Genomic DNA, 23,866 nt, shown 5'->3' on the forward strand with positions numbered 1-23,866 from the left:
CTAGCAAATTGTGCATGCGCGCACACACTCATCTATTGTCTCCCACCCACTTTATAACTCTAATCTCCTAGAACACACATGCCACTGGGCACAATCTGATCACTTACACAGCAGGAGCAGAATTATAGCAATGTGTTATGAACAGCATTATGATGAACAAACCCTACCAGACAGTGCACCATAACAACACAGGGCCCCAGGAAATTAAACATTGTATGCTTAGGCATGCACTGGGCATGCTCTTTTTCAGCCACAATCTTGCTTAAGGCACAGTGTGATGGAAAAGATCAAAAGCTGGATTCGAGTTGTGAGGCTCATTTGGGAGGCAGGTGTCTCTAAATACGGATGTGGAAAAGAGACTTATACAGGAAACAGGAGAGGGCAAATGCACAACTTGAACCAAAAGATAGGCTTTTACAAACTGCACTTGTATGTGCAAAAGCCCTAGTTACAAAGAGACATTCCATAAACAAGGCTGTGATGTCAACATCAGTGTGGTTTTCAAGGGAGTCTCTAATTCAGTTGTGAAGCATGGAACGTTATTGTCTGCAGATATAAAACCCAGAGGTAATTACAAGGAAAAGTCAGCAGGCAGAGTGGGTATTAGTTGGAGTTGGGCTGTGGCTTTGGGGCTATATTCACCCTGCCCTTTTCCTCACTGTGCAGATCCGATACCAACTCCTCTTTATTTTTCTTTTCTCAGTTTCATTGCTGATGACAGGAAGGAAGTTCAAGGCACTAGCAGCCCATGTACAGAATGAATCACGGGGCAACAATCAGCTTCCATTTTGCTGAAAACTCCCTGCTGCTTGGTTAACAAGATGATGCTAATCAAAAGGGTGGATGTAAAGAGTGAACTCCAAGGGCTGTTGCCTGTAAGGGCACAACCAGTGCGAGATGTCTGTGTGTACATGTCACGGAGTGTGGGGGAGTCCAGTCCTGCACCCCTCTTCCTGGGACTCCACAGAGACTCTCAGCCAGCCAGTAAAACAGAAGGTTTATTGGACAACAGGAACACAGGTTACAGCAGAGCTTGCAGGCACACTCAGGACCTCTCAATCAAGTCCTTCTGGAGTTTCAGGGTGCTTGGATCCCAGCTTAGGATACCCTGAATTCCTCCCACACAGCCCCAAAACAAAACTGAAACTAACTCCCTCCTGCAGGTCCCTTCCTTTGTCTAGCTTCCTGGGCAAAAGTGTTGACCTCCCACCCCCCTTGCCTAGCTCAGTTACAGGCTCAGGTATAGTCTATCCCCTAAAGTCCTCCCCTGCTCTCCCATCCCCCTACTCCATCACAGTGCAGACCTAGAATCAGAATATCAGGGTTGGAAGGGACCACAGGAGGTCATCTAGTCCACCCCCTTGGTCAGAGCAGGATCAATTCCCACCTAAAATCATCCTAGCCAGAGCTTTGTCAAGCCTGAATAGGCAAATATCTCACCAGTTAACATATAGACCTCTCTCCTCAATGCACTTGAAGAACTCAAGAATTTCTAGTGTTTAGGGGAATGTTACACAGGTCCAGGTTCCCACTCAGACACCCAGTGAGCTCAGCCTAAGCCACAGCCAGTAGCTTTCACCTACAACTGCTGGAGAGTGCAGGATTGTTAGAAATCTCACATAGGAGTGACAGGGAAGAGACTATTGGAGGCAGATAACCAGACAGTTTCCTTTGTTCTGCATTGTTGAGATTTTAGAAAAGTAAAGCATACTGAAACATCAAAGAACAGAGAAACACCAGGCAAGACAGGTGAACTGAGAAATGAATTTGTTTTCAAAAGTATAAGGATCTGTAAGAGACTCCAGCAGTTTTCAGCACCCCTCTCTGATTCCCAAACAGAACATTAACAGGTAACAAATGCATCTCCTTACAAGAACAGAACCATTTAAGATTCAAATGAGTAAGGGACTATATGGAGAAGGAAAAACCCCACCAGTAAAGAAGCACTTACAAAAAAAAAAAAAAAACTCTGAAGATTACATCTTCGCACACGTTTTACCCAGATGGTTTGCCCACCTCTGCACTGCACCCCAGCTCATGTGGCTCTGCACTTGCTTAGCTACTACTGGTGGCACCTAAGGAACACAGCTCCCTGTCCTACATTGGGTATCATTACTGACACCAGCTGTAGCAGGGGAAAACACAGAACCATTCATTCAAGTCCTGGCAGGTAAAAAGCCTTTCTGCTCTATAACAGGGTGGCTAGGTTCTTCTGTGAGCAGGTGTTGGAACCCTGGAGGGAGATACTAATTAAGCCCTAGTGACTCATTGTGGCAGGTGCAGCTCATTAACCCACCCAAAGGAGCTAGGAATATCCCCTCTGGAGAGAGGTATCTAGGGCCTGGGGCTGAGCTGAACTGTGCTAGGAATGGTCACGCCAAAGGAAAAGGCTTGGATGGAATTTGTTGCATTACCTTGTTAACAGAGCCAGATGTCAGAAAGGGGGAAGTTTTGAACCTACACAGCAAGTGAAGTATTGATCATTTTCAAGCAGGGTGGGAAGACCACCTTTTCACAAATATACATAAGGATGCAACTCCATCTTGTAGCATAGGTGATTCAACTACCACTCTCAGTTAATTCACCAGGACTTCCCAATGCAGTGTCAGACTTGTGTATTGTTGGGCAGAAAATCATTCCTCACTGCACATATTAAACATCATAGCATATGAAAATACTTCAGTTACCAGACCAGCTCTGACTCCCAAAAGCTGTTTGAAATGTTAACAGCAATAACATTGCAACTAGGGCTGTCAATTAATCTCAGTTAACTCATGTGATTAATGCAAAAAAAATAATAATTGGGATTAAAAAGATTGTCATTAATCGCACTGTTAAACAATATATATTAATTGAAATTTAGTCAATATTTTGGATGTTCTTCTATGTTTTAATAGAAATCAGTATATCTGAAAATGCAGAATACAAAGTGAACAGTGCTCATTTAATATTTATTACAAATATCTGCACTGTAAAAATGATAGAGAAAAGAAATAGTATTTTTCTATTCACCTTATACAAGTACTCATAGACTCTAAGACTGGAAGGGACCTCAAGAGGTCATCGAATCCAGTCCCCTGCCCTCATGGCAGGACCAAATACTGTCTAGACCATCCCTAATAGACATTTATCTAACCTACTCTTAAATATCTCCAGAGATGGAGATTCCACAACTTCCCTAGGCAATCTATTCCAGTGTTTAAACACCCTGACAGTTAGGAACTTTTTCCTAATGTCCAACCTAAATCTCCCTTGCGGCAGTTTAAGCTCATTGCTTCTTGTTCTACCATTGGAGGCTAAGGTGAACAAGTTTTCTCCCTCCTCCTGATGACACCCTTTTAGATACCTGAAAACTGCTATCATGTCCCCTCTCAGTCTTCTCTTTTCCACACTAAACAAACCCAATTCCTTCAGCCTTCCTTCATAGGTCATGTTCTCAAGATCTTTAATCATTCTTGTTGCTCTTCTCTGGACCCTCTCCAATTTCTCCACATCTTTCTTGAAATGCGGTGCCCAGAACTGGACACAATACTCCAGTTGAGGCCTAACCAGCGCAGAGTAAAGCGGAAGAATGACTTCTCGTGTCTTGTTTACAACACACCTGTTAATGCATCCCAGAATCACGTTTGCTTTTTTTGCAACAGTATCACACTGTTGACTCATATTAAGCTTGTGGTCCACTATGACCCCTAGATCTCTTTCTGCCATACTCCTTCCTAGACAGTCTCTTCCCATTCTGTATGTGTGAAACTGATTGTTCCTTCCTAAGTGGAACACTTTGCATTTATCTTTATTGAACTTCATCCTGTTTACCTCAGACCATTTCTCCAATTTGTCCAGATCATTTTGAATTTTGACCCTGTCCTCCAAAGCAGTTGCAATCCCTCCCAGTTTGGTATCGTCCGCAAACTTAATAAGCGTACTTTCTATGCCAACATCTAAATCGTTAATGAAGATATTGAACAGAGCCTGTCCCAAAACAGACCCCTGTGGAACCCCACTTGTTATACTTTTCCAGCAGGATTGGGAGCCATTAATAACTACTTTCTGAGTACGGTTATCCAGCCAGTTATGCACCCACCTTATAGTAGCCCCATCTAAATTGTACTTTCCTAGTTTATCTATAAGAATATCATGCGAGACCGTATCAAATGCCTTACTAAAGTCTAGGTATATCACATCCACTGCTTCTCCCTTATCGTTATCCTATCAAAGAATGCTATCAGATTAGTTTGACACGATTTGTTCTTTACAAATCCATGCTGGCTATTCCCTATCACCTTACCACCTTCCAAGTGTTTGCAGATGATTTCTTTTATTACTTGCTCCATTATCTTCCCTGGCACAGAAGTTAAACTAACTGGTCTGTAGTTACCTGGGTTGTTTTTATTTCCCTTTTTATAGATGGGCACTATATTTGCCCTTTTCCAGTCTTCTGGAATCTCCCCCGTCTCCTATGATTTCCCAAAGATAATAGCTAGAGGCTCAGATACCTCCTCTATTAACTCCTTGAGTATTCTAGGATGCATTTCATCAGGCCCTGGTGACTTGCAGGCATCTAACTTTTCTAAGTGATTTTTTACTTGTTTTTTTTTTATATTATCTTCTAAACCTACCCTCTTCCTGTAAGCATTCACTATATTGGACATTCCTTCAGACTTCTCAGTGAAGACCGAAACAAAGAAATCATTAAGCATCTCTGCCATTTCCAAGTCTCCCGTTACTGTTTCCCCCACCTCAGTGAGCAGTGGGCCTACCCTGTCCTTGGTCTTCCTCTTGCTTCTAATGTATTGATAAAAAGTCTTCTTGTTTCTCTTTATTCCCATAGCTAGTTTGAGCTCATTTTGTGCCTTTGCCTTTCTAATCTTGCCTCTGCATTCCTGTGTTATTTGCCTATATTCATCCTTTGTAATCTGACCTAGTTTCCATTTTTTATATGACGCCTTTTTATTTTGTAGGTCACGCAAGATCTCGTGGTTAAGCCAAGGTGGTCTTTTGCCACATTTTCTATCTTTCCTAACCATCGGAATAGCTTGCTTTTGGGCCCTTAATAGCGTCCCTTTGAAAAACTGCCAACTCTCCTCAGTTGTTTTTCCCCTCAGTCTTGATTCCCATGGGACCTTACCTATCAGCTCTCTGAGCTTACCAAAATCTGCCTTCCTGAAATCCATTGTCTCTATTTTGCTGTACTCCCTTCTACTCTTCCTTAGAATTGCAAACTCTATGATTTCATGATCACTTTCACCCAAGCTTCCTTCTACTTTCAAATTCTCAATGAGTTCCTCCCTATTTGTTAAAATCAAGTCTAGAACAGCTTCCCCCCTAGTAGCTTTTTCAACTTTCTGAAATAAAAAGTTGTCTGCGATGCAGTCCAGGAACTTATTGGATAGTCTGTGCCCCGCGGTGTTATTTTCCCAACATATATCTGGATAGTTGAAGTTCCCCATCACCACCAAATCTTGGGCTTTGGATGATTTTGTTAGTTGTTTGAAAAAAGCCTCATCCACCTCTTCCACCTGATTAGGTGGCCTGTAGTAGACTCCCAGCACGACATCACCCGTGTTTTTTACCCCTTTTAGCCTAACCCAGAGACTCTCAACACTTCCATCTCCTATGTCCATCTCCACCTCAGTCCAAGTGTGTACATTTTTAATATATAAGGCAACACCTCCTCCATTTTTCCCCCTGTCTATCCTTCCTGAGCAAACTATACCCATCCACACCAGCATTCCAGTTGTGTGTATTATCCCACCAAGTTTCAGTAATGCCAACAATGTCATAGTTGTATTTATTTATTAGCACTTCCAGTTCTTCCTGCTTATTACCCATACTTCTTGCATTTGTATATAGGCTGCAGTGCAATCTCTATCTTGAAAGTGTAACTTGCAAATGTAGATTTTTTTTGTTATATAACTGCACTCAAAAACAAAACGATGTAAAACTTGGAGCCTACAAGTCCACACAGTCCTACTTCTTGTTCAGCCAATTGCTAAGAAAAACAAGTTTGTTTACATTTACGGGAGATACTGCTGCCTGCTTCTTATTTACAATGTCACCTGAAAGTGAGAACAGGTGTTCACATGGCACTTTTGTAGCCAGCGTTGCAAGGTAATTATGTGCTAAACATTCATATGCCCCTTCATGTTTCAGCCATCATTCCGGAGGACATGCGTCCATGCTACTGATGTTCATTTAAAAAATAGTGCAGTAATTAAATTTGTGACTGAATTCCTTGGGGGAGAATATAATGTCCCCTGCTCTGTTTTACCTGCATTCTGCCATATATTTTATGGTATAGCAGTCTCAGATGATGACCCAGCACATGTTGTTTGATTTATGAACACTGTCACTGCAGATTTGACAAAACACAAAGAAGGTACCAATAGCGAGATTTCTAAAAATAGCTACAGCACTTGACCCAAAGTTTAAGAATCTGAAGTGTTGTCCAAAATCTGAGAGGGACGAAGCGTGGAGCATGCTTTCAGAAGTCTTAAAAGAGCAACACTCTGATGAGGAAACTACAGAACCCGAACCACCAATAAATCAAATCAATCAACTTTCTACTGATGGTATCTGAGCCAGATGATAAAAATGTACATGCATTGGTCTGCTCTGCTCTGGATTGTTATCAAGCAGAACCCGTCGTCAGCATGAATGCATATCTTCTGGAATGGTGGTTGAAGCATGAAGGGACATAAGAATCTTTAGCATATCTGGCATGTAAATATCTTGCAATGCCAATTACAACAGTGCCATGCAAACTCCTGTTCTCACTTTCAGGTGACATTGTGAACAAGAAGTGGGCATCATTATCTCCTGCAAATGTAACCAAACTTATTTGTGTAAGCGTTTGGCTGAAGTAGGACTGAGTGGACTTGTAGGTTCTAAAGTTTTACATTGTTTTATTTTTGAATGCAGTTATGTAAACAAAAATAATTCGACATTTGTCAATTCAACTTTCATGATAAAAAATAGCACTACAGTACTTGTATTAGGTGAGTTGAAATATATTCTTGTTTTTTACAGTGCAAATTTGTATTAAAAATAAATAGAAAGTGAGCACTGTACACTTTGTATTCTGTGTTGTAACTAGAACAGGAGTACTTGTGGCACCAATATTATATATATATCTCGTCCTACTGTATTTTCCACTACATGCATCCGATGAAGTGGGCTGTAGCCCACGAAAGCTTATGCTCAAATACATTTGTTAGTCTCTAAGGTGCCACAAGTACTCCTGCTCTTTTTGCAGATACAGACTAACACAGTTGCTACTGAGAAACCTGTGTTATAACTGAAATCAATATATTTGAAAATGTAGAAAACATTCAAAAATAGTTAAGTAAATGGTATTCTACTATTGTTTAACAGTGCAATTAATCGTGTGATTAATATTTTTAATCGCTTGACAGCCCTAATTGCAACTATAACATGTTGCAAGCACTACTTTGAACCAAGGTGTTTACAAAGCTCTTCAATGTATTTTCCTTTACAGTTTCAGCAGAAGAGTAACTTGCCCCAGAGTTAGCAGTTTATGTGCTTTCAGCATCTGCTGCAGAGAGGACAGCCAGAAGACTATACCTTGAAACTGGTTTCTACTTGGTGTAAATTGGTATTACATCAGTTTCCAGATGGTGCCCTGTTGGCAGCATTCCACTTTCTTGCTGCACCATCAATCACAATCACTTACACCTTGCAGTAGCAGATAGAGAAAAGGGACTCAGAAAGGCTCATAGAAGGGCTAAAGAACATCTGCTGGAATTTTCTGAAACTGAGGAATTCCAGATGCAAAATTATGTAATTGGAATGATATCGGGGGAAACTGGAATGTGACAATGTCCCTAGACTCCAAGGCACAGTCAGTAAGTAGAAACTGATCTGCACTTACTTCTGCCCAAAAGAAAAGTGCAGGCAGTGGCCTGTGTACTCAAAAATCTGATGGAGGTTTAACATGGCTGGTTCCTAAATCTGTGATTGCTATGAAAATTACAGCATGAGAAACCACTATATATATTAGTGCCAAAACCAGCATCATAATTACAAAGCAAACAATGGCTTAGACGATGAAATGAAACTTTCCTCCTGTTTTTAAACTGTGCTAATTGATACAAGGTTCTCTTAGAAGCAATGGATATGTCACTGACAAAAACATGGGTCAGAAAAGCTGAAGGTGGTGACATGCTTCAGTAATGTGAGTGTGACATAAGTGAGGGGTAGAAAAAGCCCCTTAAAGCCCCTCACTGGAGTAAGGGTAGCTTTACTGTCGCTTTCCCTTCCATTCAAAAGGGCAAGACGTTTACAAGTGAAATGGATGTCCAGCTATGACTTAGTGCTCCCCAGTGGGGGTCTGTGCTCTCCTGGACAAGTCACGAGTGGTGGAGAAAGTGCCGTTGTATTCCTAGGAAAATTAATAATAACTAATGTCCAACATAGCAAGTGGAGAGTGAACTAGAGGCTTAGGGGTCTCCATTTTTCATCTGAACACTCTCACTGCTACTTTTCCATCGTATATGTTTTGAGGTCATTGTGCCATTAACAATCCATTGAGAGTGACCATGTTCAAGCAGCACAATAACTGGACTATTCAGGCAGCCCAGCAGGTACGCTCCCCAGCTGCTCCTCCTTGATTGAAGTGCTGAAAAAGACAGCATGGGATCGGGTGCATGGTTCCCCTAGAGCTAACGTAATAGGAACCAAGACAGATGGTCATTTGACATTGTGAGGTGCTATCCCAGAACCACCACACTAGTACATTTTTACTGCATGCCACCAACTCTCAGAACAGGAAAAAGGAATTTAGGATTGGCCAGGATGTATGTCTGAGGCTGCTTTGAAACAGAATATACTGAATTCAATGGGCTGGTGCAGGGAGCCTCTAGGCTTAGAGTTTTATAATGAATTTCAGGTTGATATACATAAAACAGCTGAGTTGTCACCTCTGTTTTTGAGAGCCTTCCAGTGGAACTGCTGACAGCCCTAGAACAGCAGCAGCACTGCAGGGCACAGCTCCTATACAAAATGGAGACCCAACAGCAACAAGAATCAGGACAAACTGACAAGGAAAAATGAAGAAGTGCATATAGTTCAAATCCCAGGAGATTAATGGGCTCTCTAATGTAGGGCAGGGTTTCTGAGGGCAGCTAGCTATGAAGTTTGATTATGGATATCATAAAATCCTAGTGCTTCTTTCTTACCCTCAATTCCAGGATCTCAAAGTGCTTTACAGACATCAATCAAGTTACTGATATAGGCTAGCAATATCCAGTCTAGAGATGGAGCAAGTGAGGAACATAGAAATTAGTGGTCCAATTTTCAGAGGTACCAAGTGCCTGCAGTGCCCATCAAGTTCAGCTAGATTTACATGTGCTTAACATCTCTGAAAAATCAGACTCAAGTTGTTTTAAGTTAGGCACCCAAAATCAGAGGCTACTTCTCATGGATTTGTAGATTGCAAGGCCAGAAGGGACCACTGTGATCATCTAGTCTGACCTCCTGTATAACACAAGCCAGAGAACTTCCTAGAGCAGATCTTTCAGAAAACATCCAGTCTTGATTTAAAAAATTGTCTGTGATGGAGAATCCACCATGATCCTTAGTAACTTGTTCCAAATAGTTAATTACTTTCACTGTTAAAAATGTATGCTTTATTTCCAGTCTGAATTTGTCTAGCTTCAATTTCCAGCCACTGAATCATGTTATGCTTTTCTTCCTAGACTGAAGAGCCCACTATTAATATTTCTGTGATCAAGTCATCCTTTAACCTTCTTTTTGTTGAGGCAGGCTTTCTAATCATTTAATAATTCTTGTGGCTCTTTTCTGATTTTCCAATTTTTCAACATTTGAATTCTTTTGAACATGTTGACTTTAGGGACTTGGCGAAACCCAGAGAGTCAGTGGGAAGGTCTGGATTAGAGTTGAGCAGTTCCTCACTCAAAATTAGCCACTAACAAGACAAATTTTCCAGACCCAAGTCTTCTCAGAACTAACTGTAACTTCACGTTATAAAATATTAAGAAATGTGCATTGATGGAATGCAAGGAAATTCCATTCTGAGATCCTGGCTCTGCTTTCATGATTTATATACAGTAAAGATAGTAAAACATAGCTGCAACCGCCCAATTCACAGATATTTAACACACAATCATCTTACTGCAGCTAAAATCAATTGGGACATTTCTAAATTCATCCGAAGAGGTGTCAATTTGGCATATGTTTCAGGTTTTAATTGTCCCTGAAGCAACTAGGAGCAGACACCTCCGCTTTCAGGATTCACGTGTCAGCAGCATGAACTTCTTAAAACAAATGGCTAGTCTATTCTTCACAGATGTACACAATACTATCTGCTCCAGCTATACTGATCACATGAGCTGTCATCAAAACACAAGACCCAGAAATTGAAAGCAGATTACTACACAAGGTCAAGGACTCATCCTCCTGTTTTCTAGCACAGTTACCTTGAACATCAGCCTGATTTACAAACAGAAATACCACTCAAACCCTTCAAAATCTGAAGGCAACAGACGCAACGAGCAAAGAAGCAAGAAAGTAGCTAGAATGAAGTCCTAGCAACCTACATATGGTATAAGCTTTCTGACTCCAGGGGGAACAAAAGATGTTGCACGTAGGTGGGCTCAGTGTGATAAGGAACAAAATAATAATCTCCTTGCATTTCTATAACTCCTTGAATCCTAAAGGAACCCAAAGCATTTCACAGGCGATAAATTGGGTACTCACATCTGCCTCTGGATATGACTAGCTTTAGACCAACAATATTATACAGTAACATTTAAGAGGGGAAAATTGGGGTAGATCTAGTTATGTAAAATGTAATTCATATAAATGAAACATGGCCAGGATCCTGGTGCTAAGACTCTGTTAACACATATCATTACATTCACACATCCTCTCTCCTAGTCTCTGTCTAAGGCAGGCCTGCACAACTTGTAAAGCGGCGAGGGCCACATTACTCCAAAGAAAACAGCTGAGGGCCGAAACCTCCCGGCCCCGCAGAAACACCCCGCCCCAGGGCCGCCCAGCCATGCGGAAACAAACTCTCTTTCCCCAGCGCCGCCCCACAAAAACAGCTGTGGGCCAAAAAGGAAGGCTGGGGGTGGGGAGGTGATACTTTAATCAACCGGGGCTCCCAGCAGAAGAGGTGGCTGGGAGCTCTCAGGGTCAAATTAAAGGACCCAGGGCTTCGGCGGCTGGGGGAACCCGGCAGGGCCGGCTTTAGGTTTTTTGCTGCCCCAAGCAAAAAAAAAAATTTGGCTGCCCCCCGTCCCAGCCCTGGGTTCCCCCCTGTACCCTCCTGCTGCCCCAGTCCTGAGCTCCCCCACCCACCCACACCCCCTGCTGCCCCAGCACTGAGCTTCCCCACCAGTGCTCTCCCCCTACCCCACTGCTGCGCCAGCCCTGGGCTCCCCGCCCCCCCCCCGCCACACCTCCTGCAGCCCCAGCCCTGGGTCACTGGTAACTCGCTCTCAGGGTGGGTCATTCAGCAGGAATTTTGGATGTGCACAGAACACAGACAGGATTGGTCCCCATATGGTTACAGAGCTGCAGTGAAGTGGAACAATTTTCAGCTTCTGTGATTGGAGGATATCTAGATGCATATTATAAGACTGTCCTCCATAAATGAGGAAAAGTTGAGGTGCCTTTATTATTCTTTTGTTTCATTCTTTCTTTCTATAGGGAATTTGCCAATGCAGTATTACTGTCTTCCTTTTAAACAAACAAAAAGGCAATGGCTGTTGAAAATAGCAATTCCAGTCCTAACAAGCATTTCTTGCTCAATTTTATCCTACTTCTTCTACAGCAAGTTACAGTGGATCAGTATATTTGATTTGGGAGAAATGAAATAACAGCTGCCCAAACTGAGCTTGAGCACTCCTGAATGCTGAGGTGTTCAAATCTGGAAGGCAGGTGCTGGGGAGGGGGGGACTGGCTGTGGGCTCCGCGGGGGAGCATGGCAGCAACTGTCTGGAGCTGCACAGAGCCAGACACGCTGGTCTGAGTGGCACGGTAAGGGGGCTGGGGGTTGGAGAAGGGGTAGGGGGTTCCAGGGGGCAGTCAAGGGACAGGGAGGGTTGGATGGGGCGGAGGTTCGGGGGGGGGGCAGTCAGGGGACAGGCAGCAGTTGGATAGACATGGGAGTTCCAGGGGTTTATCAGGGGACAGGTAGTGGGTGGGGTCCTGGGGGGAAGTTGGGGGGGGGTCTCAGGAGGGGGCAGTTGGGGACAAGGAGAAGGGAAGCTTAGATAGGGGCTGGGGTCTCAAGGGGCAGTTAGGGGCAGGGGTCTCAGGAGGGGGCAATCGGGGGACAAGGAGCAGCGGCATTCAGATAGGGGGTAGGGTCCTGGAGGGCAGTTAGGGGCAGGGGTCTCGGGAGAGGGGTATCAGGGGACAAGGACCAGCGGTGCTTAGATAGGGGGTGGGGGTCCTGGAGGGCAGTTGGGGCAGGGGTATGCGGAGGGGGCAATCAGCGGCCGTGGGCGGGGATTCAAAGAGCTTTGGGCTGCCGGTCACTGTGGGGAGCCCTGAGCCCTTTAAATCTGTGGGGAGCCGTGGCCGGGATTCAAAGGGCTCTGGGGTGCCCGAAGCCGGGGGGAGCTCTGAGCCCTTTAAATACCAGCCGTGGCTGGGAATCTCTGCGGGCAGCCCAGAGCCCTCCGACTCCCGGCTGCGTCTGGGATTTAAAGGGCTCTGGGCTTGCCGCCGCTGCGGGCAGCCCAGAGCCCTCTGACTACCTGCCGCGGCTGAGATTTAAAGGGCTTTGGGCTGCCCGCAGAGCGTTGTGTGTGGGGGATTTAGAATCCCCCCGTGGGCCGCACAGTGAGGCTCTGCGGGCCGCATGTTGTGCAGGCCTGGTCTAAGGGTACGTCTATACTACCCGCCAGATTGGCAGGTAGTGTTCAATGTATCAGGTATTGATTTATCACATCTCGTCTGGAAGCAATAAATCAATCCACTAATCGATGCCCATACTTCACCTCAGCAGGAGGAGTAAGCGGAGTCGACGTCAGGTAAGTAGAACTAAGATACTTCGACTTCAGCGACGCTATTCGCTTAGCTTAAGTTGCGTATCTTAGTTAGAACCCCGCACACACACTAGTGTAGCCCAGGCCCAAGCTATGAAAAAATAATAAAAAAATCACAGTTTATAGAACTGGGACTGATCTATTGGGACTAGAGCAAGCACTCTCAGCTCTCAAAGTTCCCTGAAAAGCCAGTGACTAATTCAAGTCTCCAGCAAAGATTCAAAGAGGAAATAAAATGCAAGATTGTCAGAACATAAAGCCAGAGAAAGATATATTCAACCAAGTTTGGGGACAGTTTGCTAGACAGAAAAAGCTGAACAAAATCCCACGAGAGCCAAAAAGGTATCCGAATGGAAGAAATCACTGAGTATGCACAGGCATGCCACCTTAGGAAAGCTGAACAGAGGCCATGCAAGACCAAAGGTGTAAAAAGGCAGGTGGGTAGAGCAGCAAGAACAGCAAAGGGAAAAACAGCAAAGAATCCTGTGGCACCTTATAGACTAACAGACGTTTTGGAGCATGAGCTTTCGTGGGTGAATACCCACTTCCTCAGATGCATGTAATGGAAATATCCAGGGGCAGGTATATATATGTGTGCTAGCAAGCAAGCTAGAGATAACGAGGTCAGTTCAATCAGGGAGGATGAGGCCCTGTTCTAGCAGTTGAGGTGTGAAAACCAAGAGAGGAGAAACTGGTTCTGTAATTGGCAAGCCATTCACAGTCTTTATTCAATCCTGAGCTGATGGTGTCAAATTTGCAGATGAACTGAAGCGCAGCAGTTTCTCTTTGAAGTCTGGTCCTGAAGTTTTTTTGCTGCAGGATGGCCACCTTAAGGTCTTCTATAGTGTGGCCAGGGAGGTTGAAGTGCTCTCCTACAGGTTTTTGTATATTGCCATTCCTAATGTCTGATTTGTGTCCATTTATCCTTTTCCGTAGAGACTGTCCAGTTTGGCCAATGTACATAGCAGAGGGGCATTGCTGGCATATGATGGCGTATATTACATTGGTGGATGTGTAGGTGAATGAACCAGTGATGGTGTGGCTGATCTGGTTAGGTCCTGTGATGGTGTCGCTGGTGTAGATATGTGGGCAGAGTTGGCATCGAGGTTTGTTGCATGGATTGGTTCCTGAGCTAGAGTTATTATAGTGTGGTGTGCAGTTACTGGTGAGAATATGTTTCAGGTTGGCAGGTTGTCTGTGGGCAAGGATTGGCCTGCCACCCAAGGCCTGTGAAAGTGTGGGATCATTGTCCAGGATGGGTTGTAGATCCCTGATGATGCGTTGGAGGGGTTTTAGCTGGGGGCTGTATGTGATGGCCAGTGGAGTCCTGTTGGTTTCTCTTGGGTTTGTCTTGCAGTAGGAGGCTTCTGGGTACACGTCTGGTTCTGTTGATCTGTTTCCTTATTTCCTCGTGCGGGTATTGTAGTTTTGAGAATGCTTGGTGGAGATTTTGTAGGTGTTGGTCTCTGTCTGAGGGGTCAGAGCAGATGCAGTTGTACCTCAGTGCTTGGCTATAGACAATGGATCGTGTGATGTGCCCGGGATGGAAGCTGGAGGCATGAAGGTAGACCGCTATGCCTACCTTCATGCCTCCAGCTTCCATCCCGGGCACATCACCTATAGAAGACCTTAAGGTGGCCATCCTGCAGCAAAAAAACTTCAGGACCAGACTTCAAAGAGAAACTGCTGAGCTTCAGTTCATCTGCAAATTTGACACCATCAGCTCAGGATTGAACAAAGACTGTGAATGGCTTGCCAATTACAGAACCAGTTTCTCCTCTCTTGGTTTTCACACCTCAACTGCTAGAACAGGGCCTCATCCTCCCTGATTGAACTGACCTCGTTATCTCTAGCTTGCTTGCTAGCACACATATATATACCTGCCCTGGATATTTCCATTACATGCATCTGAGGAAGTGGGTATTCACCCACAAAAGCTCATGCTCCAAAACGTCTGTTAGTCTATAAGGTGCCACAGGATTCTTTGCTGCTTTTACAGATCCAGACTAACACGGCTACCCTCTGATACTTGACAAAGGGAAAAAGAGGCTGTGAGGGACAACAGGGCAAGGCACTAAGCTCACTGTGCAGAGCGGCTGGAGGAGCAGAGCAAGAAGGTTAGAGAAGTGCAAAAGGCATAGCATGGGTGCACAGAAAAGCGGGAAGCCATGGAGCAAGCAGTCCAGTGATAGAATTCCTTAGCACTTAAAGGGTTTTCCTCCTCCAAGACCTGTAAATGTTAACTCTGGACAATCTGTGAGGCAGGGGAATCAGTATTTTTATTCCCATTGTTACCAATGAGGAAACAAAAAAACTAAATCAGCCTTGGCAACTCTTCTCTCTCCTCATTTGCCTAGGCAACTCCAATGTCACTCTTTTTCCTCCATCATCAGAGCAGATGGGTGAGCAGATTTGTGCCTAGCTAGTAACTTGAAAGTGACTTTATCACTGCAGTGTAATTATCGCTTAGGAACTCCTACCTCCCAGCCCATGTTCAGTCCACTGATTAGTTCAAACAGCCCTCAGGAAATGGAGAGGAAGAGACAAATGCAGAGTTAAACATGGTTTAACCAAATAGCTAGACATCTCCATAGAACAAAGAATTATTTGTTCCTCAAATTAAATAGAAAACGTAGCCAATGTTCTTACTGTTAAGGAGATAGAGAACCTTAGGATCTGGTCCAAAGCCTATTGAAGGCAATGGGAGTCTCTCTTTTGTCTTCAGTGGGCTTTGGATCAGGCCCTTCCTGTCCAGCTCTCTAGCTGAAACCTGGCCCAGGTGGATAGTGACTGAAAAGCATTACAATCTGGTGGTTGTTTGGTGACCAAGATTCAGTGAGCTGGTGAGTCTAAGCTTGCTCGTATTATCCACCTCACAACTAGAGTAACACCATTTCCCTTGTTACTGGAGAAAGGCTAAGCACTGAATCAGCCACGGAGACTGGTGTTGTCCCACCCTCTACTAGATTGCTCCTGAGCAGGGTTGGAGCAGACTGGGGAGGGGGTAGTGGATGGGGAAAAGTTGCTCCACTACTGCCCATTAAGTCCCTTTTCTGTGGGCCAAGGTCATCAGTCTCTTGGGCTGTCAATCCCAGTCCTTTCACCAGCATCAAGATTCCCTTCCATAAAGATTTAAAATACATAGTTTTTTCCTTTCTGACATTTGTGGCCTCTGCCCAATTGTGAATCCAACAGGCTCTGAGCATTAAACTGTAATAACTCAGGGAGCCGGGCAACCTACCAGCAAGAGGCTTTGGTACAGCAGTCACCATGGTGACCGTTAGAGTTAATGGCTATTTAAAGGCAACTCACTCATAATCACATCAGTTACACACCAGGAAGCTTTCAGATGATGGAGACACAAAAGGCTTAGAACCAGAGGGCACAAATTTATTGCTGGAGCATTGGAGTCTATGGAGATGTACCAGCTTACAGCACCGTTGAGTTGGAGTCCAGAATTCCCATTCTATCCAAATCCAAAAAGGGAAGAGCAGCTCACCAAATGAGCTATTTCAAGCGAACTCATTCAGAGGAATATTTTGGTTCTGAACGCCTCATTGCAATAGCTGCAGCTTAGTCACCGCAGAATAACACACTGCTAAAAATATAATAAAAGACTTAGAGGCCTTTAAATAGTCACAGATTTTGACCCATTCACAAGCAAGAGGAACCTGCAGATTTGGATACCTAATCATATTTTTGTGAAATATTTTTGAGTCACTGAAAGTGCAATATTTCACTTGGGCTATTACAAGATTGAGATACGAAAGATTTTAGCTTGTGATCAGACACTGTATGAGTGCCACCAAATAAATCATTCCAGAGTGTGCTGCTGTTTATCCTTCCTTGGTGATGGGCTGCCAGGGACGGCCCTGCCCTCTGAACCTCACTTTAAGGAGGTTCCTCACATCAAAGGGGATTCTGCATGAGATGGAATTCAGGTGGAGGCAATGGATGATGTGCTTTCTCCTAGAACTGGTCCTTTCCATCCAATCCGACTGCATGGGGTCCAGAAATGGTGAAGGGGAAGGTGTCCTGGAAGTGACAGCTCTCACCATTACAGCACAGCTGAGGGTAAATCTAACTATAAAGGGTCCCATCTGTGTGCAAGTCTAGTGGGTATGATCTGGCCCAAGGGAAATGGTGCCCCATTCCTTGTTACAGGGTAGGTTGTGGTGGGTAGATCCATACCTGAAGGTACCTGAGCAGGTACCTGCAGTGAGTTAAATTAATTTTTTTCATTAACTGGAGATAGAAATGTAACATATTGTTTCGTTTTTAATCTGTTGTGTTCCATATGGATTCCATGGGAGTTCCACACAGAGGGATTGCAGGACTGGGCCCCTGGTCCTTAATATCAGGAGCATTTCAGCAGCTTGACAAAGCCTGAAAGTAATTTACCAAACTGAGGATTCCTTTGCCTTTTCACTGCACCTCTCCCCCCAGCACTTGCCCTCCTACAACGACTTCTCTCTGGACTAAACCAGGTTTCTTGAAAGAGAACTCAGGGTCCTATAACAGCAGCTTACTTCCCTGGGAGGTGACATCAGAAAACTTGAGACACATTTTTTAAGCACTCAAGTTACGAGATGTTACGTACTTTTAAAATTGTTAATCATTGGGCAAAAACACAATTATCTCTGATATCAGGGTGAAGGGAGTGATAGAGACGGGAGTGGACCAAATGAAAAGCACAGATACCCTGCACAGTAGAGGGTCTCACTCTTCAAAGGGCTTAATACAAAATACTTGCAATAAATTAGACACAGAGAGAGAAAACAGGAAGGTTCAGACAAACATTCCCCAAACCCAAGTCTCGTGCTTCCTGCCAAATTGCAAAACGCAGTCACATGGAGCAAGCCCAGCTGGTCCTAAGAAAAGGCTTTGAAAAAAAAATGTAAACAGTCTGTCTTATGCTAACCTGAGTCAGGAGCTTAGTTCACCATCCTGTCTTTTCAGCCTTCACTCTCAAATCCCTGCCCTCGTGGTCTACAGCCCAAGTCTTTATGGATATGTTGGTGGTGCAGCAGAATAATGACAACTGTTATCAGTTTGGCAAGCCCTGTCAGTTCAATAGAGAAGTAATCCCCTCCTCAGCCTACTCTGAACTTTGGTTTGCATTTTATGAACAAATTGAGTGAGGCTCAGAAGATGAAGCAACTTTGCTTTCAGTTGCTGAATTCAGAGAGCAGGCAGATTTCACTAGATACTGTGCCTTGTCTTGAGCCTTCCATCCAAGGATATGAAACCACTCTACAAACAGTAAACAAATTAGTTAAAGTATCGTCATCACCACATTATAGATGTCTGAACAGTGAGGTAAATAACTCTCTTAGTGTCAGTGACTAAGAATTGGGAATAGAACTCAAGAGTCCTGGCTCCCAATTTCCTGCTCTATCCACTGGACCGATTTTTTAAGAATGCAGCAAAAATTTAAAAAAAAAAAGTGGAACAGACCCCGAGTCAACAGTAGAAAAGAAGGACATGGATTCCCAACTGCGAAATAAGCCACCTCAACCAGAATTTGGCTTGACACCACCTGCTTTGCAAACTGCCATAAAACCTACTGTGAAGCAGTAGGGACTGTCTGCAAGGGGGATGGGAGAGCAGGGGATGACTTTAGGTGAGGGACAGGACCTGAGCCTGTAACCTGAGCCAGGAAGTGGGGTGGGGGGAGTTAACACCTTTGCCCAGGAAGCTGGACAAAGGAGGAGAGCCTGCTGGAGAGGTTTTTAGTTTCAGTTTTGGGCTGGCTGGGAAGAGACAGGGAACCCAGGTCTCAGGTCTAAGATCCTTGCCCCCCAGAGGGACCTGACTGAGGGGCCCTGGTTGTACCTACAAGCTCTGCTGTAACCTGTGTTCCTGTTGTCTAATAAACCTTCTGTTTTACTGGCTGGCTGAGAGTCACGGTGAATTGCAGGAAGTGGAGGTCGCAGGGCCCGGACTCCGCCACACTCCGTGACACCTACCAACAATGTTTTTTATTTGCAAAGTCACTTCCTGCTTCCAAAGAAGGGTAGAAGTCCCAGCTGGGATCATACTCTAAACCAATGTTTCTCCACTTTTTAGATACCAAGGACTGGCTTGCTGCCTTCCAAAACTGTGTCAGGGAGATTTCAAGGACCGGTGCCAGTCCACGGACCAGTCATTGAGAAATGCTGCTCTAAACCACATCAGTGCAACAGCCAGAGCTCTCTGCAGACATTCAGAGGGCTCATGGTCATGGAGAGGGACATGTGGGGAAGCAGCTTCTCAGCAACCAGCCTATCTAGCTTTGATACTCAGAGCTGCCAGCTCTTGGGATTTTATCATGAGTATTGTGATATTTAGTGTTTTACTTAAAGCTCCAGCCCCTGGAGTCATGTTAGTAGATGAGACTCTCAGTTTTCATTAAACACACACACACACACACACACACACACACACACACACACACACACACACACACACACACACACACACACACACACACACACAAAGTGTCTAGCCTCATGGTTATGGATAAAGCGTGAAAACATGACCACTAAGGAAAAACAGCAGAAGGCAGATAAAAAGACCCCCAAATGTGTTACTTTTAAATCTCATGATTTTCAAGCCAATCATATGATTTTGGGGGCCTGACTCATGATTTTTCAACACTCAGGGCTGGCAATACCCTAAATTAAGACTCAGCTACCACAGTGCTAGATGTAAAGACATTCCTTTTTGGCTAATTTTTACTCTTCTTGTAGCAGCAGTTCAGGATGTCAAGGCTACAAAAATAGCCCTCTGTGCAGAAATACTTGCAGCTCATTATCTGTCCACAAAGTCACAGGAGACCTACAAAGCTGGAGCCTTTCCGGGAGCGAAGCGGAAGATGAAGGGGCAGAGAGAGGGAACCAATTTATTTATTTTGGCCTCCATTGCTAAACTGCTTCTCATGCAGTGAAGTCACTTCTGGAATAACTCTGGGATTTGAGTGATTGGTTTAGAGAGCTGTGAAGATTTTCTGTGCAGCAATACCCAAAATAATCACCCGAGTCTATGCAGAAGAGGGACTCTGCTTCCAGCAGAGAGCTGGCTGCTATATGAAAGGTATACTTCAGAATCAGAATTTCAGACAAGAATATTATAAATATAGTTTAAATGCTCTGTCCTTCAGGGCACTGACCTATATGTCCATATTCTCCAATCAAAGGTTCAGTGACACTGACCAATTCTCTCCTAAAAACTCCTATGTGCTGCCCTCTAGTGAAACTAAACAGATCCTAAATGTATAGATCAGTCACTGTGCATATGTTTTATAAAAACATAATAGCTATTGACCTTTCATGCATAACACATTTCATTTTAATTACAGGGCAAAGAGAAAAGAATGTTTGAAAGAGTTCCAGTCAAGGCTACACAGGTAAAAAAAAAAGTAATCTCTCTCGACAGAACTGAGGTTTCTTGGCAGAGGTTGAATACTGAGGGCTTAGCAGCTCCAAGTCCGCAGTAGGGTGACCAGATGTTTCCATTTTATAGGGACAATCCTGATATCTGAGGCTTTTTCTTATAAAGATACTTATTACCCCTCAACCCCATCCTGATTTTTCACACTTTCTATCTGGTCACCCTAGTCAGCAGCGTAATTTCAGGCAAGTTATTCAGATGACAGGCTTGTGCTGAAGGGGATCAAACAGCACTAATTTGCAAGCGTCCAGTGAGTATTTTTGAGACAGAGAATTTGAAGTTTGGAGTGAGCAGCTTGTTCACTGCAGGTTTCTACTTGTTCCACATAGCAAGAATTGTCAGTCACATTATCTAGGCCCCAATCCTGCAAGCACTTACATTTAGTCATATGAATAGTCCATGAAAGTAAATGGGACAACTTGCATACTTAGAGAAAAGCACAGACTTAAATGTTTGCAAGATAAATGTCTTAGTTCACATGCAGAATATAAACCCATGTGTGCATGATACTGGGAAAGGGGGACAACATTCATAATGAAAAGAAAGATATTGTGGGGGTAAACATCAGAAGACTATCATCATGTAATTTCTGGCAATAAATGGAGTCTGTCCCCATTACCGTGGATGCCTGCTAACCACATCAGAAATGGGAAGAATAAATTGCACGCCCTTCCAATCCCAAATCACCGATCTGGGAAAAAATAACCCAAAACAACACTCCAGCCACAGAGAGAGCCAAACTCTAAGTGCACAAGTCCCAGCCCTCAACACATCTCTCACTCGCCCAAAATCGTAGGGAAATACATGGGCTTTGCAGGTGCCTTGAAGATCAGCAGATATGGGCTATTTCGGATCAAAAGAGGGAGTGAGTTCTGAAGTTCAGTTCTCCTCATGAAGAGCACTCTGGCTCCTCCTTTTTATATTAAGAGACTTGAGTACCTACTGCAGAGGTGGACAAACTACGGCCCATGGTACTGTCCTGCCCAGACCTTGAGCTCCCGGCCAGGGATGCTAGCCCCCATCCCCTCCCCTGCTGTTCCCCCTCCCCTGCAGCCTCAGCTCGCTGAGCCGTCAGTGCTCTGGGCAGTGGGGCTGCGAGCTCCTGCTGGGCAGCGCGGCGGCATGGCTGGCTCCGGCCAGGCAGCCTAGCTGCCAGACGTGCTGCTCTGAGTGGCATGGTAAGGGGGTGGGGGGGGATGGATAAGGGGCAGGAGGTCCCCAGGGGCAATCAGGGGACAGGGAGAGATTGGATGGGGTGGAGGTTTGGAGGGGGTGTCAAGGGACAGAGAATGGGGGGGGGTTGATAGGCGTCGGAGTCAGGGGGGCCTGTCAGGGGGCGGGGGTGTGGATAGGGGTTGGGACAGTCAGGGGACAGGGAGTTGGCAGGTTGGATAAGGGGTGAGGTCCCAGGGGGGCAGTTAGGAGTGGGAGGTCCTGGGGGGCTGTCAGGGGAGTTGGGGGGGGTTGGATGGGTGGGGGGTTCTGAGGGGTGCAGTCAGGGGATAGGAAGTGGGAAGGGGCAGATAGGGGGCAGGGGACAGGCTGTTTGGGGAGGCACAGCCCTCCCTACTCCACCCTCCATACGGTTTTGGAAACCTGACGTGGCCCTCAGGCTGAAAAGTTTGCCTACCCCTGACCTACTACATTCAGTTACAGAGGGAATAGCATGGAGAAGCCAGTAGAGGGCAGTGGAACTCAATGCACAAGTCAGGAGGTTCTGCTCAACTTTGTATATTTGAAGGGGAAAATAAACCATTGTACAGTGTTAAATATATTTGCACACAATTATCCAGATCTGCATATATGTGTCAATGTAAACAAGTAACAGTGCTGAGGTAAAAGAAAAAAGGAAAACCAGGATAATATACTACAGAACACCTAGTGCACTTGTACTCAGTTCAGACCATGGGTCTGCTTTTCAGAGGGATACATGGAAATAAGTCACTTTTAGGTCATAAATTCTTTTTAAAATAACCACTACAATGTTTTCTCACATTTTAAGTTATTGAAATTCAGTGCCTCAAAGCATCTCATTCTCACCATAACAGTTATTCCTTATGGGTTAGGCCAAAAACTGCAGATTTTTAAAATATATTAATAGTAAAAACTTTCCATAGAACTACCACAAAAATATTTTGTTTGATTTTAAACCCATCCTTCCCTTCCCTGCAGCAAGCTTAGCAACAGAGTTATGCTAGTGCATGGGAATCAAAAAGTGAAAATGGTCCAGCTATGCCACTACTGAGCAAAATGACGCATGAACAAATAGCATATATGGCTGAAGTATTTATTTTAGCTGACAGCCTCCCTTTTAAGAGGCTAAGCTTATCAGGATGGGAAGTTTCTATGCTTCTGCCAAACAGAATAAACAGTAGTGTAAGAGTTAAGATCCCTGCCTGATCTGACACTAATCAGGATTGCATTTTGTGGCTGCAAGACAGATGTATACACTCTCAGTGCCCCTTGATCTGTACAAACCGCCAAGCCTGAGTGCTGTGTTATGCCAGGGGCATCCAAACTTCACTCAGCTGAGGGCCTGCATGGACAATATCTGTCCACCTGGTGTTTCTCTGCCTAACATATGTAAAATGAAGCGGAGTACAGCTGCCCTTGTCCTAGCCCAAGCAACCACCTCAGATGCTGGGACCTATCAACTTCCTGGGGTCACTCCCTCCAGAAGACAAGAGAAAGTCAGGGGGGTGCATCGCAGGACCCCGTGGGCGACATTTGACCAGCCTTGCTGCACAGGTACCCATAAATGGCAGTGGGATCGGGCACCTTGGCACGGCCACCACACAGTGGTGTCAGTGACAGCCACCCACAGGACAGCCCTGCCCCTCAGGCCAGCAGAGGGGGGGCCTTGCACACCGGGACCCAGGGCTTCCCCAAGGCCACTCGCCTGCACTGGGCCTGAGGCGGCTGCAGGGCTCCAGGGGGGGGACACCCGGCACTCTGGCTGCCCTCTGACTAACCACGGCCCTTGTTGCCTTCATGGGGAGGCCGCTCTGCGTGAGGGCCCAGGGGCTCCCCCATTGCAGGGCAGTCACCAGGGCCCCTCCCACAGCCCGTGAGCCACGGCCCCTGCCACTCCCCTGGCCCTGCCCTGGGAGAGGCCCCAAGGGTCAGCCCGCCCCAGCCCCGCTCACCTGCTGCCTCCTCAGCCGCCTCCTCTCAAGGATGCTCTGGTACCAAGCACCTTTCCTCTCCTCTGCAACGGTCCCAACGGCCGCCAGGGGGCTAGCGCCGCGGGGCACCCTGGGAAATGTGGTTCTTCCTCTCAGACTCTCCGGACTACAAATCCCATCATCCTGAGCGCAGCGGAGCCTGAAGCGGGCGAGCGTGCCGGGAGTCACAGTCTCTTTATGGGGGCTGCTGCAAGGCACGCTGGGATATACAGC

General features: G+C 45.3%; 1 protein-coding gene across 1 annotated transcript in view; it reads right to left on the reverse strand.

Annotated features, from left to right (window-relative positions):
- The window catches only part of SPECC1 (sperm antigen with calponin homology and coiled-coil domains 1), a 173,384-nt gene extending 149,652 nt beyond the window's left edge, over nucleotides 1-23,732 (reverse strand). The window contains exon 1 of the mRNA XM_050928991.1: nucleotides 23,615-23,732. The gene's annotated coding sequence lies outside the window, so the exon portion shown is untranslated. The remainder of the gene's footprint in view (nucleotides 1-23,614) is intronic.
- Nucleotides 23,733-23,866: the final 134 nt, after the last annotated feature.

Source organism: Gopherus flavomarginatus, chromosome 19, assembly GCF_025201925.1.
Source record: "Gopherus flavomarginatus isolate rGopFla2 chromosome 19, rGopFla2.mat.asm, whole genome shotgun sequence".
Taxonomy (NCBI): domain Eukaryota; kingdom Metazoa; phylum Chordata; order Testudines; family Testudinidae; genus Gopherus; species Gopherus flavomarginatus.